The sequence below is a fragment of the Microchirus variegatus genome, assembly GCF_963457635.1.
Source record: "Microchirus variegatus genome assembly, chromosome: 14".
NCBI lineage: Eukaryota > Metazoa > Chordata > Actinopteri > Pleuronectiformes > Soleidae > Microchirus > Microchirus variegatus.
The window spans coordinates 8426332-8437575 of NC_139815.1; positions in this window are offsets into that span (position 1 = coordinate 8426332).

The window sequence follows — 11244 nt, forward strand, 5'->3', positions numbered from 1 at the left end:
TCTGTATTCATACTGCACTTTTCTAGTCTTGGTGACCCCTGCTTTCCACTACAGTTTTACCATTGGCCCATCCACTCACACATTCATACAGCACATCTACAGTATGTGCAGCGCATTTTCTATCACGTCTTTCATACCCATTCCCACGCTGCCAGCACAGCTGTCAGAAGCAACGTGGGGTTAAATGTCTTGCCCAAGGAAACAACGGCTTGTAGACTAGCGGAGCCGGGAATCGTACCTACAATCTTCAAGTCGAATGACAAATCTACCACTGAGCTACGGTCGCACTAAATGTGTGGAGAAATAATTAATGTGACAACCTAATTTGTGTGTGTGATAAAAGCACATTTGGTTTACAGCATAACTCATTATGTTAATTATGTAATAGTTACATTAACAGCTCTAATACCAAATACATATTTCCCTCTATACAGAAGCCCTATAGTTAGCAAATAGCAAAGCCTCCAAAAACAACCACTTCATAGGAACATTTGTGTGAAAATGATTGTTTTCTAAATGGTAGTTAGTAGTTAAAAGTTAGTTAAATAGTTCCACATTGTAAAAACAAAAGGTGTCGGTAGAGGGGTGATAGATTTCAGATGTTTACATATGTGTGTGCGTTTTCTTCGCGTTCTCTGGTCCAAAAACATGCAAATTTGGGAATTAGGTAAATTGGACAATCTAAATTGACCGTAGGTTTGAGTGTGAGAGTGGATGGTTGTTTGTCTCTATGTGTTGGCCCTGTGATGGACTGGCAAACTGTCCAGGGTGTGACCCGCCAATCGCCCCATGTCAGTCTCCAGTGGAGGATAAACCGGTAGATAATGGATGGATGGATGTACGTACAAACAACTTAATGTGCTGCTTGAAATAACAATGTGTTGCTTTATTGTAAAAATAAATATTGTTCTTTGATGGCCATCAGAGATATGGAGCTTAATATGATCAGCATAAGAGTGATGTGAAGACTAAAAGCTTATGCTGTGATTTCTCTGAGGGGAAATGATACACATTAGTTAAATGAAATCCTGCAAATTGAATCCTGTACGTCAATAAACATTTTGACTGGCACAGGTAGAGATTCTTCATGAACACTTCCTTGCTATTACACTTAACTTTTGTTTCCCTTATTTGCTTTGCTATTATTAGCCTAACATTTACCATGGGTGATGTGAAGATGCTGAGCTGTGAATTGCAAGAGGTGACACAGTAATTTCTGCACTATTGCTTACACCTCTGCAGATATCATACATGTGAACAATAGGTTATATAACCAGAGAGCAAATCCTGCATTGTGTTGTTCAATGTGAAGGAGCAACTTTAAGAAAATGTCTCGGCACATTTGTTACAGTCTCCTTATCTCAGAGATTCCACTGAGACAGAAAGGTCCTGCAGCTTCACGTGTAGGTTAGTGTGTTTACAGCTGTGTGTGTGAGTTTAGTAAGGTTGTGAGGACATGTTGGCTGGTCCACACAACTTTAATGTGTTTTTTTGAGGATTGAGACCTGGATTTAGGGTTATAGGCACTTAGTTGCGATGGTTGTTAGGGTAAGGGGCTATGGAATGCATTATGTCTATGAGGGTCCACAAAAAGAATGTATTTGTATTTGTTACCCCTTAAGGACATTTTCTGGCATAAACACCCAATGATGTAGAATCCCATTTCTGAGGAAGGTAAGGACTAAGACTATGAATTGTGGTTAGGTTAAGGTTAGGGTTAGTCTTTAACTGGTTATGGTTATGGATACCACTTTGTTTAGGCTGTAGTGCAGTGTCCTTGCAACTGTGTGTATGTGCATATAGGGTAGAAGGACATTTAAGGACACCGAAACTACCAACAAGAAAGATGTCCTGAATTGGAAAGAAACTGCTTCGGTATACATGTTCTCCCTTTGGTTGTGGGTTTCTGCCTCCTACAGACCAAAGACGTAAATGTCAGCAACTCTTAAATTGCCTATAGGTGTCCGTGTAAGTGTGATTGTGTACAAAGATAGACTCCACCAGATTATGCTGCTACACAGAGATACAATATATTGCATTGAGGTGGATATTCTAGAATGCAGAGAACATATCAGGCATGAAGGCGAAAGGCATGGTTCCATTTAAGATATGACATAGATAGCCTTTTAATAGTTTTCTTCAAGTAAATGTAATCCGATGCATTAGTGAATGAACAATAGTCACACGTATGTATGAGAGATGTGATGGAAGACACAGCACTTGGATATAAACTTTTCCTCAGCCTGTTGCTCCTGGAGGATAGCAATAGTTCAAACAGGGAGTGACCAGGGCATGTACACTCTTAGAAATAAAAGTGCTAAGTAGAACCATATAAGGTTCTTCGGCTTGTCCTCATAGGAGAACCCTTTTTGGCTCCAGGTAGAACCTTTTTATAAAGGTTCCACCAAGAACCCTTTTGGACGGTTCCACCAAGAACCCTTTTAAAACCCTTTATTCAGAAAAGGGGTCTATAATTCAAGCAGCTTCTTTTGTCTTTCCAAAATTGCTTTATCTGTTTGTTTCCGCCTGTAAGTAGAAATATATCACATCTTTTTAATATGCATGAGTGGTGTCTGATATCATGAAGGCAGTGCAAAAACTGTCATAGTGAAAATGCATCATTTACTTTAAAGTTAAATCACGAACACACTCATATTATGATTGTATTATTATTATTATTATTATAATTATTATCATCATTATTATGTATCTACTCAGGTAAAGGGTGAACTCTGTTCTTATTGCCAGGCTGACATTATCTCATAATAACTGGAGGATTAATGTGTTATGGTGTTGTGATTGTGACCTTGTGATTCATGTCTTTGTGTCTTTTGTTTGTTTCTATGAAATAATCAAAGATAAATTATAGTCACGGCATAATTTCATCAGGTATAGTAGGGGTAGTTTGCAGGTGTTAATATGCATGTAGACTGGACTCAGAGGGGAGTTTGTTGTATTGTGCAGAATGAGTTTTAGCATTTATTTATCTCAAAAAGTGTGTCAACAGTGCCACCACATGGAAGGTGTGAAAGGCTTTCTGCAAGCCAGCATTTCCCCTGAAAAACATATATTCTAGTATTGATAAAAGCCAATAAAAGGAAACTTAAGATAGCAACATTATGATTAAAGATTGTTTTTCTTTATTAGAGGGTAGACCACAAAAAAAACATCAGTCTCATTTAACTTTAGTATCTGAGCTGCAGGCAATATGGACATTAGTAATGCAATCGTGTCAATTACACAATTTGAGAGTGATATAAAGTGATCATTTGCAGAAAACAACTGTACACAAAAGGAAAATTACTAAAAATATATGAATAAAGATGACAGTTCACTGCCACTGCAGCTTAATCGTCTGTTTCACACTCCAGCACAGTTCTTTGTATGTCTTAGTCAGTGCAGTCTCATCCATCGCCATATATGGTGATATATGATGAAACCAAAATATCACCACCCACAGAGGGTTTAAGTCAGTGCACTCTTCATCCATAATACCTTGGACGTGTGTTGGTTTCCAAACAGCGTGCAGGGAAGCCCAAATAAATCAAACATGTCACAGTCATGGCAGGACTTCATCAGGAGGAGCTCATCTTGTACTTCTCCTCAGGCTCTCCACAGTCTGCAGGAAGCAGCGCAGGGCTTGGTCCTCCTCCAGGGTTGAGCACTCCTCCTCCTCCTCCTCCTCCTCGATGATGCCACATTGCACACAGCGGAGGCGTGGCTCACGTTGTCCAGCTTTGCAGACACAGGCTGTGGCCAGGGACTGGGGGAACTCCTCCAGTACCAAAGGCAGCAGATGGGCAGGGAGCGTTTCCATGCTGGTCGCCATGATGAATGGTGGCCCAAATGTGACGAGGATGAGCTGTTGACTGTGAAGCTGGAAAATGGATGGGTCAGCGAGTTAAGGAATTAAAAGCTTTATTGGTGAAAAGTTTGAAAAAGTCTGATAAGCAGGTGCTCCGCTTTGCACCAAATGATGCAAAAAAAAGCGACAAAAAGTGTAAAAAATTCAAATCACTAAATCACTACTCAATCAATGAGAGCTAATTAGTATTCAGTCCTGAGGGCTCTGCTTGATGAGAGGTGATTTGAGAGATCCTAGTCTGCTTCTTTTCCAATTTGCTCTTCGCTCTGAAACTGAGAGTCTGAGTGAGCCGTGGACCTGAGCAGCACTGAGCTCTTTGTTTTATACATCTCTGCATCCCACTCATTTCTTCCTTTGGGCATGCATCCACACACAGAGCTCCTCTTCCCTCCTACGTTTTTGGTGATGAAACATTTCCGCAGCTTCCATACCTGTACACCGGAATTCTCTCTCAAAAACTGTTGGCATGGGAACTGGATGGAGCTGCTTAGGAAGAACATGACAAAGCAACACGTTGGTGTGGACTGTGAAAATGACAGAAAATGGAAGAATCTCTATTGTAGTAGTTATCAATAACAGGTCTATAGACCAAAAGGACTCTATGAAGAGGTCCCAGGGGGTTCTCAGAGAAAAATAAAATGAAATATGAATATACATTTTATAAAAATCAAAAACAAGAAAGGTAATATACTTAAGAGTTAGAAGGATCAACGATAGATACATATTTCTAATATCAAATAAAATAAAATACATTTAAGTGGCTCTGGGATGTAATGTGAATGATGTGCTAACTCTCAGCTAGTTGCGAAATCATTAGCATCACAGGCAATACTTCATACACAAAGCTAAGTTATTCCCACTTTACTCAAGCACATCAGCTCGGTTTGTTTATCATATATATAGCGGATGCTAACATGCTCCCTTTACAGCTTAAAATGAGATCTTCTGATCCAACACAACTTTCGATGTGCCAATCATTTGCATTTTAAAACAACAATACTGAGCTAGTCAGAGCTGGCCCGAGGCATTTAAGCAAACTAAGCGGCTGATTGGGCCCCCCTTTTGATCCTGTGTGGGAGGACAAATATTTTATAAATTGAAAGCAATGTAGATATCTTTAGATACATTTATATATCTGAATAGTGTTAATCATATATTTATTTTATTTTTTTAAATTCAAGTCCAGTATCACCACACACAGGGCCTGATTTACTAAGATTCCAAATAGAGAGTGCTAATTTGCTTGCGCGAGCAGAAAGACTGCGCCTGTTACTGGATTACGTTTTGCGGGTGAACTACTTAAGCCCAATTTAAGCCCAATTTAAGCCCAATTTATACTCCTGCGTAAAGTGCTGTGCGTAGGCTACGCAGAGTCCTCTGCGTCGACGCAGAACCTGTTGTAGAGTCTCTGCGTCGTCTCCGGCTGCACGGAATATTTTTTAAAGCCCAATTTATACTCCTGCGTAAAGTGCTCTGCGTAGCTACGCAGAGTCCTCTGCGTCGACGCAGAACCTGTCGAAGAGCCTCTGCGTCGTCTCCGGGTGCACAGAATATTTTTTAAGTGTCCGTCACTCCGTCAAGGGACTACGGAGGCGGCAAGAGCTGCGATTGGTCCTCAGGACAGGCCGAGCTAAGCTGCTCTGTGCCGGCTCTCAGTGCGCTCCGGGCGTCCAAAGAGGGCGGAGCTGAATACCACCGACTTCGTCGCTGCCGAACTATAAATACGTCATATCTTAACACACACAGCACATGTTTAGACTCTAAATGGCCAATTTCTCGCCTCAAATTATCTTAAAACTGCGTTCCGGGACACAGAAAAGTGACAAACGGACACTGTTTCAACAACAACAGTCTTTCTCCCTCGGACGCCATTGCTCGCTGTAGGCAAAAGCACAACAAGCTTGCGCAGCGACCCCTACTGATCGGGCGGGAAATTGCAGCGCCTATCCGTCACCACGACGCAGAAGTATAAAGGCCACATTATACTTCTCCGACTGCGTATGCGTTATCCGTCTGCGTCACCACGGAGACGCCTCGAGCATTTATACTTCTGCGTCGTGGTGACGGACACTCGCTGCAATTTCCCGCCCGATCAGTAGGGGTCGCTGTGCAAGGTTGTTGTGCTTCTGGCTACAGTGAGCAATGGCGTCCGAGAAAGAAAGAGAGAGAAAGACTGTTGTTGTTGAAAAAGTGGCCGTTTCTCACTTTTCTGTGTCACGGAACGCAGTTTTAAGATAATTTGAGGCGAGAAATTGGCCATTTAGAGTCTAAACATGTGCTGTGTGTGTTAAGATATGACGTATTTATAGTTCGGCAGCGGCGTTATCGGCGGGGATCAGCTCCGCCTCTGTCAGGACGCCCGGAGCGCACTGAGAGCCGGCACAGAGCAGCTTAGCTCGGCCTGTCCTGAGGACCAATCGCAGCTCTTGCCGTCTCCGTAGTCCCTTGACGGAGTGACGGACACTTAAAAAATATTCCGTGCACCCGGAGACGACGCAGAGGCTCTTCGACAGGTTCTGCGTCGACGCAGAGGACTCTGCGTAGCTACGCAGAGCACTTTACGCAGGAGTATAAATTGGGCTTAAAGGCTCGAGTGGTCTACGTGGTGACGCAGACGGATAACGCATAATAGAAGAAGTATAATGTGGCCTTTAGATTGCGGCCGCCATTGACTACAGGCGCAGAAGTGGTTAAGACCGCCCTATTTAAATGAGGATTTTGCGCGAGTCAAGAGTTGTCAACATGGGGAAAGAGCAGAGTCAACGGAAGCGCAGAATTAAATTTGAAGCCACTGAACAAAAAGTACAGCTGACGTTCTGCGATGAGCTGATAACTGGGATCGAGGCATATATGACGTTCTTGTTCCACGGGTCCATAGGACCTCTTTATATTATATTATTATTTTAATCCTGCGTCGGTATTTTGGACAGCTCCATCATTACCTGACGTATCAAACAAAGGAAACTATGGACAATGGATATTGCCGTAAAAAAAAAAAAAAGAAGGTGTTGCGCTCTCCTCCTGACTCACCTGCAGCTCACTGACAGCTGCCAGGGAGCGAGTTCTGCTGTTTCTATCAAGATTACACATTACACACTAATTTCAATGGATGTGTGACTTCCTTGTCAATAAGTAAATAAATATATAAAGCGGATCATCACAACGGCGTTTTAGTCCCAGTCCGTCCCTGGTTTCATCTGTGTTCATTCAGTCAGGCTGAGTTTCCATTACGCGTGCCAACAGCCTTTGATCTGACGTCAGAGGCGACGGGACAATCGATATAGATGATATATCTATAGCTGATTCAGATAGTTACATTAAATAGTGTTTGTTGTGATTATTTATTGCATTTAAATGTGCCTGGAACTGGAAGGGTTCGGGTTAGGGTAACCTGCCTGTGAGGTTTTGGTGACATGTGCGCACTGTGCCACCTGTGCTTCGCCGTGCACCGAGAGTAGACCAGGTTAGAGCTGGACCCGTTAAGGTAAAGCGGAGTTCCCCGTTCGCTGGTCTTAACCGGGGAACATAGGTACGACCCCTCCTTGAATCACAAACTGCAGACCAAGGTAAGCCCATACCAGTACAAACACGCATTTCTCCTCTGGATATCTATATTTAATTTATTCAGATATACCAAATAAGAAATGAATGTGCGTCATCTGTGAACGCGTAGTTGAACATGCTCTGGAAAAGCGTAATTTCCTGATTTACAAATATAATATAACTATAAATAACCGCAGCCATGCGTGCGCACCGCTGTGCCAGTTAAGACCTGCCTTTCAAACGTGCTAAATATGGACGCAAAAATAATCACCGCAATCAGTTTCAGGTTTGATAAATCACTTTGCGCGTGCTAAAATAACATATTTACATTTTCTCCTCCCATCACACGCAAAATAGCGTGTAAACGCCCCATATTGCATATGCATTAAGGCAAGAACGCTAAATGGGTTGCGAGTGCTATTTTGCCCGTCTGAGGGATGCACTCCTCGTTGCTCCCTGTTAGTAGATCAGCATCAACGCTAATCTGCGTGTGCAATCCAGTTTGCACACGTTTTTTGCACGCGCAAAGCTTTAGTAAATCAGGCCCACAGTGTTTCACTTTAAGTATGAAAGTGCATATTTAAAGAAAAAAACAACAAACAAACAAAAAACAAGAGTGGCACTGCACATTTCAGATGGTGGGCCCCCACCAAATCAAATTCAGCTTAGGGCCCGATAAATGCTTGGGCCGTCCCTGGAGCTAGTTAATAACAATGTAGAAACATAACTTTCTGAAACACACAGTGGATTATTAAAAGACAGTGTCTAGCATGAAAAACAACATGTTTTAATCCCTGTATGTGACTTCGAATGAACACTAACCAAAACATAGATTAACAACGTTAATCAAAACTCACCCCATAAGAAGATAGAAGGGTAATAAGAGGTTCTGGGTGCTGGCCTCACATCATCATCTCAGAAGTCTGACTTCTGAGATGATGAGAGACTGAAAACACAACAAAAGCGCTGGAATGTGACATCACCACATCCCAACTCAGAATCAATTCACAGCGATCAAACAACCCTAATTCAAATACAAAGTTTATGGTTTTAAGACCCACAATACTGTGATTTGAAACATGTAGTGGCTTCTTCAAAACTTCAACTTTCGAAACAAAAAAAGAAAATCTCTTATTTTGAAAAATAATTTGAGAAACTCTATTTCTGACTTGTTGCTACTTTTGCCGTGGCGGGTCACATATGAAATGGGCTTCCATTCTTCCATAAATAGTGATGCTTACCATGCTTACATTGCAGTCAATATATTGAGATACTGAAGTCAATATATTGAGATAGTATCTCATTATTTTGTGATGCTAATTCAATATATTGAGATACTGTCACTATTTTTGAGATAGTATTTCATTATTTTGAGACACTAAGTCAATAATATTGAGATACTATCTCATTATTTTGAGATACTAAGTCAAAATATTGAGATACTATCTCATTATTTTGAGATATACTAAGTCAATATAATGAGATACTAAGTCAATATAAAGAGATACTATCTAATTATTATAATTATTTTGAGATAGCGGGATCTTATTTGTTTACACTGGCAGAAATGGGCTCCCATAGTATTGCATTAATTATTGAAATTGAAAAATAAAAAAATGAAAGATGTAGGAGGAGAGAGAGAAACTGTGTATAACGATATAATACCAAGTGTGTCTGACTCTCTGTTTTTGGAGTGTGTTATGGTGGAAGTGGCAGTGGATATTTATTTTGTGTATTGAGTTGTGCTAAAGTAGCAGCAACGTCATCGCGTGACTATTGGTGTTACTTTTTGTCTGCACATTTTGTGCAAACACCAGTTGGTGTGACTCAACTGTTTTGGACAATTATTCAGTTTTATTTTTACAGTGCTGAATCACAACATGCATTATCTCAAGGCACTGTACATAGTAAGACAAAAAAAAACCTTTATAATATTATAGGGAGAAGAGAAACGCCAACAGCTCACACAATGAGAAAGCACGATGCAACAGTGCAGAGAAAAACATAGTGTCCGTTCATAGATAGTACTAGGAGGATGTTACCTTATCCTGCCTGTAGATATTTCATATTTTCATTTCAGTTCATTTTTATTTAACACATATTCATAACATACATTATCAAGACACTTTACAAACTGACTTGTCATCACCAGCTGCAGTGTTTGGAACCACAGGGAGACGTGTTCTGATCCTACACTGGTTTCACATTATACTTATATTATTGCAGGTTCAAACTGAAGAGGAAATAAATAATAAAAGATGAACAGATATATGTGCTGAATTCGTTTCAATACCATTACATATGGCTGCACGATTATGGCCAAAATGATAATCAGGATTATTTTTGATTGATTTTTAATTTTCATGAATTTTATGGAAAGCATATTTTCTATAAGAGTTTAACTCCTCGAAGAAATAAAATAGTATTAATACTATTAACCAAATGTTAAATTAACAGAGCACTGCTTTTGCTCCTACAGTGTTCCAGCTCATGTGCAAATCTTTACCATTATCAAAATGAAACTTAACTATGGTTCTTCTTCACCCGAGTGTATTTCCTGGAAGCAAAATATACATAAAGATTACCTAGAATTACATAGTCTGGATAAATAATTTTGCAAGGGTATCACATATTTTCCATTCTTTATTCTCATATGGCTCATCATGTTCATTTAATCGTGGCAGCTGAAATCGTGATCGTGATTAAAATTTGATAATTGTTCAGCCTTACTATCACATATAAATACATATAGATTAACAGAAAAAGAAACTGCCTGTAAGGCACCATGATTCACTGGTTTATTGTTCAGTGAAACAAAAGCGTGGTGAACTCCAGCTGTTTTCAGTCCACATCAGCAGTTGTCTGGAAGGCAGGTCCTGTTGAAGACAGTGACCTTTACTTAGGATCAACTCAATCTGATTGTTGATGATACGCTGCAGTAAAGACAGTCAAATGTCTGTCACTTACCCAGACCTCTCCTGACTTCCGTCTGCATCAACACTGATGTGGATGGTGCAGGGCTAGGCTGAACAAAACCTTGTCAAAGGTCTCTGATGTTGAGGTGGCCCCACTACAGTGTTGAGCCCACTGCTTGTACTTCAGGGATGAAGGTGTACTCTCTTCTTGCAGGACATACATTCTGTATCTGCTGGTGCTTTTCTTCTACAGCATTCTGAATTAGTTACCTATCACGACATACAACATTAAGTGAACATGTCAAGAAATATCACTTAAGTAAAAAAAATAGTTATATAATGGTGTGTCTACCAATAGAGTGAAAGGAAATATTTCAAATGTAAAGACACACCGGTTTACCTTCTGTGGTTTACAGAATTGGCCTGTTCCAGTTTCGAAATTGTAGTCGAGTACCTGTAGAAAGATGGTGTGTTGCAATTGTGGAGGACATTGCAGTAGCGGCCGTTATTATCAATGCCATTTTCTAATGATACACAATTCCTACATTTATTATTATACAACACAGGTGTCCTTTGTATGGATAGTAAAGTCGATTTTGGCTAACATAGCACCTGAAATACCATAAACTGTAACTTTATAGGCAAAGCTCAAGGTTTTTTGGGGTTTTATTTTTTATTGCAACTTTCAAAAAGTGTTTGCTCCCCTTAAAACTGCTGGCTTTCTGTATAACATTGCAAGGTCTCAGCCTTGCGGTGTAAGTAATTTGAGATAATGTGCAGGTGCAAGTGGACTGTATAGAATAGTAATGAGTACTCCAATAATGCCTGAAACTAAAACTTTTATACATGTGATTTTAAAAGACATCTGTGAAGACGGGTGAAAATTAGCAAAACGAACCGGAAGAGACAGACGACAGGGTG